Genomic DNA, 10,199 nt, shown 5'->3' with positions numbered 1-10,199 from the left:
TTTATTGACTTAGCTTTGATGACTTTATTAAGTAAAATGGTCACTTTTGCTTTGTATACTACTGTCTACAAATGAAATTATTGGAAGCATACATTTTCAAGGATATTTATTTTTAAAAACCAGAATACTGAACTTCTTAATCAAATTAATTAATGAACTATGAGCTGTATGCACTCACACTGCTATTATAAAATTAAATTATTAAAACACACATCTATTTCTTATAGTTAATGCCCTTATAAGTTATGTTCAGAAATCTGAATCATTTAGGAACCTTTCCCCACAATTTAACCTTCCTCAAGAAGGAGGGGAAAGTGTAAGAATGTTACAGAAGAAACACTTCTGCAATAGCTGAATAAGACCTCTGAAAATATACTTTTTCATAAAAGCACTGAGAACACTACAAAATTTCAAAATCAACTTTTTTAGAACTGTGAAAATTAACCAAGGGATTAGAACAATCCAAGAAACATTTATTCAAGACAAATAACTGAATCTCAAAGAACAGTGCGCTTTGAGCCACTTTAACTTGTGATATTTTCCTTAAGTCAACGGCAGCCTTGCGACTATGGTAGTTGTAAAAAACAGTAACTTCGCAGCCACTGAAAGTCACAAAACAAGTTTGGAACTCCCCCAAATGCCCTATCCTCAAAGACTTATCACAATTTAATCTGTCCTTAAGTTCCCTGGAAAAGCTGCCTTTTAAGGGCTTACATGAATTTGGCCATATTCAACCCTATCCTGAGGGTGTTTGTCAAAAATAATCAACAGCAATGATTTAACATCACAGTTGCTTGAGGCAGTAATACTAGGTGAGGCAAACAAGAAGCTGACCAGAAAAAAATAAAAGTAAAAAACAAAAATTAGACATTAATAGCAGAATTTGAACAGCAACAAAATATTTCTGGGAATTTATAAATTATGCACATGTATAAGGATGTGCACATGTCAAAGAAGGACCCAAGAAGGCCCTACTCTAACATCCCTGGCTGACCTTGAGGCTCTGAACAAGCAAGAAGTGAAAGCTAAGGCAGAGTTGTAAATTTCCAGAGCACCTGAAGGCAACCCAAACACACAGACCCCTTTGACAAAGACTGGCAGGCTTACTGGTTCAAGGCATTTAAAGAAATGTCTATCTAATCCTTAGGTGATGACTAAGCTAACCAAGCACAGACTACAGTGCCTACACCTGAAAAAGGATATAGATTTAACAGAATTAGTCTAGGAAAATCACTAAACAAACAGCAATGAAAACAACAAACAGCAACAATGTTTTTCCATTTATTCCATGCTCACGGATTGGAAGAATCAGTATCATTAAAATGACCATTCAGCCCAATACAACCCACAGATTCAATGCTATTCCTATCAAACTACTAACATCGTTTTTCACAGAATTAGAAAAAACTATTCTAAAATTCACATGGAACCAAAAAAGAGCCTGAATAGCCAAAGCAATCTTAAGCAAAAAGCACAAAGCCAGAGGTATCACATTACTTGACTTCAAACTATACTTTAAGGTTATAGTAACCAAAACAGCATAGTACTGGTACAAAAACAGACACACAGACAGACCAATGAAACAGAATAGAGAACCCAGAAATAAAGCCACACACCTACAGTCATCTGATCTTCAACAAAGTTGACAAAAATAAGCAATGGGGAAAGGACTCCCTATTAAATAAATGGTGTTGGGATCACTGGCCAGCCATATGTAGAAGAACGAAACTGGACTCCCCTACATTTCACCATATAGAAAAATTAACTCAAGATGGATTCCAGATTTAAATGTAAGACCTCAAACTATAAGAATCCTAAAAGAAAATACAGAAAACACCATTCTAGACATTGGCCTTAAGAAAGAAATTATGACTAGGTCCTCAAAAGCCATTGTAACAAAAAGAAAAATTGACAAGTGGGACCTAATTAAACTAAAAAGTTCTGCACAGCAAAAGAAACTATCAACAAAGTAAACCGACAACCTAAAGAATGAAAGAAAATATTTGCAAACTATGCACTCGACAAAGGTCTAATATCCAGAATCTACAGAAAACTTAAAAAATTTCAGGCCTGTAATCCCAGCACTTTGGGAGGCTGAGGCGGACGGATCATGAGGTCAGGAGGTGGAGACTATCCTGGTTGACACGGTGAAATCCCATCTCTGCTAAAAATACAAAACATTAGCTGGGCGTGGTTACACGCGCCTATAGTCCCAACTACTCGGGAGGCTGAGGCAGGAGAATCATTTGAACGTGGGAAGTGGAGGTTGCAGTGAGCCGAGCCGATCCGAGATCGCACCACTGCACTCCAGCCTGGCGATGAAGCAAGACTCCGTCTCAGAAAAAAAAAAAAAAAAGAACTTAAAAAATTAAACAAGCAAAAACCAAATAAGCCCCTTAAAAAATTAGCAAAATAAACAGACGCTTCACCAAAGACATACAAGGAGTCAACAAACACAAAACAAAATGTTCCACATCCACTAATCTCAGAGAAATGCAAATCAAAACCACAATGAGATATCATCTCATATGAGTGAGAATGGCTATTATTAAAAAGTCAAGAAACAAAAGTTGCTGGTGAGGCTGCAGAGAAAAAGGAATACTTATATACACTTGGTGTGAAGGTAAATTAGTTCAGCCACTATGGAAAACAATTTGGAGATTTCTCAAAGAACTTAGAATGACCATTCAACCCAGCAATCCCAATCCTGGGTATACATCCAAAAGAAAACAAATTGTTCTACCAAAAAGACACATGCAATCACATGTTCATCTCAGCACTATTCACAATAGCAAAGACATGGAATCAACCTATGTGCCTATCAATGGTGGACTGAATGAAGCAAACGTGGTACATACACATAGAACACTATGCAGTCACACAAAAGAATGAAATCATGTCCTTTGCATCAACTAAGATGCAGCTGGAGGCCATTATCCTAAGCAAATTAACACAGGAAAAGGAAATCAAATACAATACATTCTCACTTATAAGTAGGAGCTACACATTGGGTACCTGTGGACATAAAGATGGCAACAACAGAAACTGTGAACTAGTAGAGTGGGGAGGGAGAAAGGGAAGGAAGGGGTGAAACACTAACTACTGGGTACTATGCTCAGTTCCTGGGTAATGAGATCATTTGTATCCCAAACCTCAGCATCATGCAATATACCTATGAAACAAACCTGCACATGTACCCCTCGAATCTAAAATAAAAGTTGAGGGAAAAAATGAATCCATAAAGTAAGAAAAAAGCTACTGGGCAAACTGGTTATCTACATGCAAAATAATGAAGTTGGGTCCTTACCCTACATATGCACAAATTATTTCAAAATGGATTAAAGATCTAAACCTACAAACTGAAAGTATAAAACTCCTAGAAGAAAACACGGGGGAGGCCAGGAGCGGTGGCTCCTGCCTTATAAGCCCAGAACTTCGGAGGCGGAGATGGGCAGATTGCCTGAGCTCAGGAGTTCGAGACGAGACTGGGCAACACGGTGAAACCCCATCTCTACTAAAATACAAAAAATTAGCTGGGCGTGGTGGCGTGTGCCTGTAATCCCAGCTACTCAGGAGGCTGAGGCAGGAGAATTGCTTGAACCTGGGAGGCAGAGGTTGCAGTGAGCTGAGATTGTACCACTGCACTCCAGGTAACAGAGCGAGACTCCGTCTCAAAAAAAAGGTAAGAAAACATGGGAGAGAAGCTTCATGACATCGGATTTCACAATGATTTATGAGCTATAACAACAAAATCACAGTTAACAAAGCAATAACAAACAAGTGGAACTACATCAAACTTAACAGGGTAAAAAGGTAATCTATGGAACGGGTGAAAATATTTGTGAACCATGTATCTGACAAAGGGTTAATACTCAGAATATATAAAGAATCCTATATTAACAACAAAAAATAATGCAGTTAAAAAATAAGCAAAGGAGATTTCTCCAAAGAAGATATACAGATGGCCAAGAAGCATATGAAAAGAACCTCAACTTCACTAATCTTTGGAGAAATGAAACTCTCAACCATAGTAAGATAAAACTTCAAGTCCACTGGAATGCTCACTAAAAAAAAAATAGTAAGTGTTGGCAAGGAAACAGAGAAACTGGCACCCTGCACACAGCTGGTAGGCATGTAAAATAGCGGAGCTGCTATGGAAAATAGTATGGCAGGTCTTCAAAAATTTAAAAATGGAATTACCATATGATCCAGCAATCTCTGCTTCTGGGTATAGATCCAAAAAAAAACTGGAAATAGGATCTTGAAGAGATATTTGCACACTCATGTTCACTGCAGCATTATTCACGATAGCCAAGGAATAGAAGCAACCTAAATATCCACCACTAGATGAATTTAATTAATTAATTGTTTATTTTTGAGATGGAGTCTCACTCTGTCGCCCGGCTGGAGTACAGTGGCGCGATCTCAGCTCACTGCAACCTCTGCCTCCTGTGTTTAAGTGATTCTCCTGCCTCAGCCTCCCAAGTAACTGGGACTACAGGCATGTGCCACCACACCCAGCTAATTTTTGCATTTTTAGTAGAGACAGGGTTTTACCATGTTGGCCAGGATGGTCTCGATCTCTTGACCTCGTGATCCGCCCTCCTCAGCCTCCCAAAGTGCTGGGATTATGGGTATGAGCCACCACGCCTGACCTGTTTATTTATTTTGAGACACAGTCTCGCTCTGTCACCCAGGCTGGAGTGCAATGGCATGATCTCGGCTCACTGCATCCTCCACCTCTTGGTTTCAAGTGATTCTCCTGCCTCAGACTCCCGAGTAGCTAGGACTACAGGCACCTGCCACCACACCTGGCTAATTTTTGTAGTTTCAACAGAGGTGGGGTTTCGTCATGTTGTCCAGGCTGGTCTTGAACTCCTAACCTCAAGTGATCTGCCCACCTTGGCCTCCCAAAGTGCTGGGATCACAGGCATGAGCCACAGCACCCAGCCTAGATAAATGAATAAAGAAAATGTGGTATATACATACAATGGAATCTTCTCCTGCCTTAAAAAGGAAATAAATTCTGACATATGCTACAATATGATCATGCTAAGTGAAATAAGTCAGACATCAAAAGTCAAATACTGCATAATTACAATTATATGAGGTATCTAAAATAGTCAAATTCTTAGAAATAGAAAGTAGAATGATGGTTGCCAGAGACTAGGATAAGGAAGAATGGGGGATTGTTGATAGATGCAGAGTACCAGTTTTGAAAAAAAAAATTCTATGCTGATTAAAGTTTGTATATGTATTTGGCAAAAATCACCTTGGGTAAATGAGTCTATCATGTTAAAATGGCCTGTCTTTTGTTTGTGTGCTGTTTTGGATTTTGATTTAATTTTCTAAAAAATAAATTATGTTAACACAGAAAATTTCATATGGGGTAAAAAAAAAAAAAAGTTGACTCAAGTCATACTGTAACAAAAGTCAAATCCAGATAGATGATAGATCTAAATGTTAAAGACAAAGCAATGAAATTAAAGTAGAAGAATATCTTCATAACTCTGTGATAGGAAAAGATTTCTTAATCAGGATAAAAAAGGCACTAATCACAAAGGAGCAGACCAATATACTAGACAACATTAAATACTTTTCTTCATCAAAAGACACCATTTTAGGCTGAAATCCCAGCACTTTAGGAGGCAGAAGCAGGAGGATCGCTTGAGCCCATGAGCTCTAGACAAGCCTGGGTAAGATGGTAAGTCCCTATCTCTACAAACAATTTTTAAAAACTTACCCAGGTGCAGTAGTGCATGCCTGTAGTCCCAGCTATTTGGGAGGCAAGACGATTCCTTGAACCCAGGAGTTTGAGGCAGCTGGGGGCTATAATCATGCCACTGCCCTCCAGCCTGGGTGACAAAGTGAGACCGCATCTCTCAAAACAAACAAAACCCCTCACCATTAGGAGAGTGAAAATACAACCACAGAATAGGAAAAGATAGGCTCATATGCAGAAGATATTACAAAAAAAAAAAACTCCTATAATAACAAGACAGACAACCCAACAGAAAAAAACAGGCAAGAGATTTGACTACACATTTCATAAGAGTACATCCAAATAACCAACAAACATATGAAAAGATGCTCAGCCTCAGCAATATCAGCACAGAAAGGCAAATGGAAACCAATTAAGATGATACTATACAACCACCAAAGTAGAGCTGAAAATATCAACTGTTGGCAAAAATGAGAAGCAACAGGACCTCTTACATGCTGTTGGTGGGAATGTAAGTTGTTACTACACTTTGGAAAACTATTTGGCATTATCTCTAAAATAACCAAACATATATTCTACGACCCAGCAATTTTACCACTAAGTATACACCCAAACAAATGTGTGCATTTGTGTACTGAAAGACATGTAAAAGAATGTTCTCCAAACTTCCATCAGCACAGAACAGATAAATCAATTGTGGCATATTCATATAATGGAATACTATACAGCAATAAAATGGACAAATTATAGTTGCAAGAAACATGCATGAATTTCACAAATGAGTTAAGATTTTGCTCAGCAAAAGAAGCCAGATACAAAAACAACAACAAAGACACAAAAAGCCATGAAGTATGCTTCCATTTATATAATGTTCAAAAACAGAAAAACGGGTATTACAAAAAACAGAAAACTCCAGAGTGTTAGGACTCAGGATAAAAGGAGCTTCAGGATACTTAATGTGCTAGGTGGTAGTTACATGAATAGATTAGCTTTGTGATAATTCACTAAGCCATATACTTAGGATTTATGTACTTTTCCTATATGTTCTGTACTTCAATTTAAAAATTTTTAAATAGTGAATGGAATAAGGTCTAATAAGCAGGTCTAATATGGCTAATCAGAATTTCCCCAGACTACAAAAAAAAATAGAGAGAATAATGAAGTAGTAAACCAAAGACCTACTGACTGAAAATTTCTTACATTTTTCAAGATGCCAATTGCTCACATCAAGAACATCAACAAATCCCAAGTATAAATATAAAAAACAATCCACATCGAGACATACTGTTGTGACATAAAATTTGAAAAAAAAACAACGGCAAAGAAAAACAAAATTAAAAGTAGTTGAGGAAAAGAAAGAGGTTACTTATAGAGGAACCACAATTAGACTGATGTCTGACTTTGCAACTTCAACAATGGAAGTCAGAATATAATGGAGTATCACCTGAAATAGAATAACTAACAAATGAAGTCCATACCCAGCAAAACTACCTTTGAAGAACTGGCATTAAAAAAAAAAAAAAAAAAAAAAAAGACATTTTTCACAAAGGAAAGAAAAGGAAGAAAGGAAAGAATGAATGAAGGAAAGAAAAGAAAACTGAAATTGTTTTCTATCAACAAACTCTCATTTTAAAAAAAAACTGCGGGCCGGCACAGTGGTTCACGCCTGTAATCCCAGCACTTTGAGAGGCCGAGGCGGGCAGATCACCTGAGGTCGGGAGTTTGAGACCAGCCTGGCCAACATGGAGAAACCCCATCTCTCCTAAAAAAAAAAAATACAAAATTAGCCAGGAGTGGCAGTATGTGCCTGTAATCCCAGCTACTCAGGAGGCTGACAGGAGAATTACTTGAACCTGGGAGGCAGAGGTCGCAGTGAGCCAAGATCATGCCACCACACTACAGCCTGGGCAACAACGACGAAACTTCGTCTCAAAAAAAAAAAAAAAAAACAAAGAAAAGAAAAACTGCTAAAGGATGTACCTTCAGTACAAAATAATACCACATAGAAAATGTGTGATGGGAAGAAGGAAAGGTAAGCCAAAGGTGTTAGTAAATATGCAGGTAAATCTAAATAAACAACAAACACCAACAGTAAACCAATAATATCTAATTCATGAGAGAAAACAGAATATAACTAAATCCTGCACAATCTAATCATATAAAACTGAACAAGGTATGTTCCAAGTTCCTTTATTCAGGAGAAGCGTAGAAATATTTACTGATGTTTGGCTTTGTTCAATATTCTTGTGAAAGTAGCTGGGGTAACCTCCGGAATAACAAAAATGAATGTCTATCTTACAAGCAAGAAACAGAAACACAATGGACAAAAAGTAAAATACTCAAGTAACTCGAAAGGTAGACTTTATTTCTGTTTTTTATTTCTGAGACAAATTCTCACTCTGTCGCCCAGGTTGGAGTACAGTGGCGCAGTCTTGGCTTGCTGCAACCTCTGTCTCCTGGGTTGTTCAAGCAATTCTCAAGCCTCGGCCTCCCAAGTAGCTGGGATTACAGGCGTGCACCACCATGCCCAGCTGATTTTTGTACTTTTAGTAGAGACAGGGTTTCACCAAATTGGCCAGGCTGGTCTCAAATTCCTGGCCTCAAGTGATCTGCCTGCCTCAGCCTCCCGAAGTGCTCAGATTACAGGTGTGAGCCACCACATCTGGCCTCAAAAGGTGGACTTTGAAAAGGAGAGGAAGGTTAATAAAGATTGGAAACTTTTTTTAAAAAGTAGAAAACACAGAATAGGGGATAGAAACAAATCCAAATATATGAGTACTCACAATAAACATAAACTCATAAATCTCCAGTAAAACCCCAAAACTGTGAGACTGGATAAGAAAATAAAATCTAGCCATATACTACTCATATAAGTACAAACAAAAACATGAGGACATAAAAGAACTGGAATTCAAATGATGGAAAAAATACACCAGTTTAACACAAAAAAATGGGAAACCTATCAATAATTTAATACAAAAAAATGACATGCAAGTATTTCAAAAGAGCACTCTGGAGGCTGGTACAGTGGCTCACAGCTATAACCTTGGCACTGTGAGAGGCCCAGGTGGAAGGACTGTATGAGCTCAGGAGTTGGAGACCAGCCCTGGCAACATAGCAAAACCCTGTCTCAACAACAACAACAACAACAACAACAAAATTAAATTAGTTGGGCATGGGGACATACGCCTGTAGTCCCAGCTACTCAAGAGGCTAAGGTGAGAAGATTGCTTGAGCCTGGGAGTTTGAAGCTGCAGACAGTCATGGTCATGCTACTGCACTCCAGTGAGTAACAGTGTGACCTTGTATCATAAATAAAAGAACACTCAGTTGTGCAAGCATTTTTTCTGAACCAAATAAAGTACTATAATTGAGTCTTAAATTTATTCCACCTTATTCATTCAGCTCAGGTCTTAAGCTCATTAATATCCTTTAGGAATCTGATTCTTTTGTCTACCATACTAGAGTCCCTTCTATCATACAAAAATGTGATAAGCTACTTTACACAAGTGAGTGATTGTTTAAAAGGGTAAAGCCTAGTACAGAGTCATGCAGCACAGTAACAGAGGTATCTTTAAAGGTAAACATCTGTTTGCTTACAGCATGGTTGCTCAAGCAATTACAAACCCATCTTAGAGTACTATTACTTGCATCTTATTTCTTAACTTTATCCAGAAGCCTATCAAGACACATTTTCTCAAATGCTCTGCTGACACCTAGATATTGTCAATAATTTACATGCAACAAATATGCATACACACACATCTGTACATGTACACACAGGCATCTACACATGCATGAACACTTAATCAAAAATACACACACTTACATATATATCATATAATCATAATAATACCATACCTCATAAGTAGTTCCATAATGGCACGTAAATTGGCATTGTCTGTTGGTTTCTGCATCTTGCTCAACATTGGTATAAAATATTACTCCATCTCCAGAGCAGGATACAATCTGTTTATCATTTGTGCAAGGTAAGAACTTTGCACTAAATATGTTTGCTCGGTGCCCTGAACGAATTGTTGTCAAAACCTAAAACACATAGAGAAAGCAGTTAATGGTAACTTATTTCCTAGAAATATTCCTTTTTAATATAATCATAGCCAGTAATATATTCTCATTAACATTATCATCTTAGTGAAAGATTATCACTAGACTGCAAGCTATTATAATTTAAAAAAATCAGAACCCCATATATTTCTTTTGTTCCTGTGAGATGTGAATAAGATGGAGTACCATCAACAGGAACAGTGTCATGAAAATAAAACATGCATATTTCCATTTATTTAGTTTATCTGACTCACTCATAAAATCTCAGTAAATAACAAAGAACTACTTTGACTGACTTTTGAAATTTACTGTATGCTAAATGATTAAGTTATTCCCTTTCAGGATGACAAAACAATAAACTGAATTTTAATGATTTTCATAAAATCAAAGTAATGAAATGGTACAAATAAGA

The 10,199-nt window shown here is 37.4% G+C and overlaps 1 protein-coding gene across 1 annotated transcript in view; it reads right to left on the bottom strand.

Moving 5' to 3' along the window:
* The window catches only part of DCAF6 (DDB1 and CUL4 associated factor 6), a 156,847-nt gene that overhangs the window by 93,560 nt on the left and 53,088 nt on the right, over window positions 1–10,199 (bottom strand). Inside the window, exon 4 of the mRNA XM_011979919.1 lies at window positions 9,584–9,769. The gene's annotated coding sequence lies outside the window, so the exon portion shown is untranslated. The remainder of the gene's footprint in view (window positions 1–9,583; window positions 9,770–10,199) is intronic.

Source organism: Mandrillus leucophaeus, unplaced genomic scaffold (assembly GCF_000951045.1).
Source record: "Mandrillus leucophaeus isolate KB7577 unplaced genomic scaffold, Mleu.le_1.0 Scaffold207, whole genome shotgun sequence".
In the NCBI taxonomy this organism is placed as follows: domain Eukaryota; kingdom Metazoa; phylum Chordata; class Mammalia; order Primates; family Cercopithecidae; genus Mandrillus; species Mandrillus leucophaeus.
The sequence above is the reverse complement of the archived record's forward strand: the minus strand, read 5'-3'. Positions and strand labels throughout refer to the sequence as shown.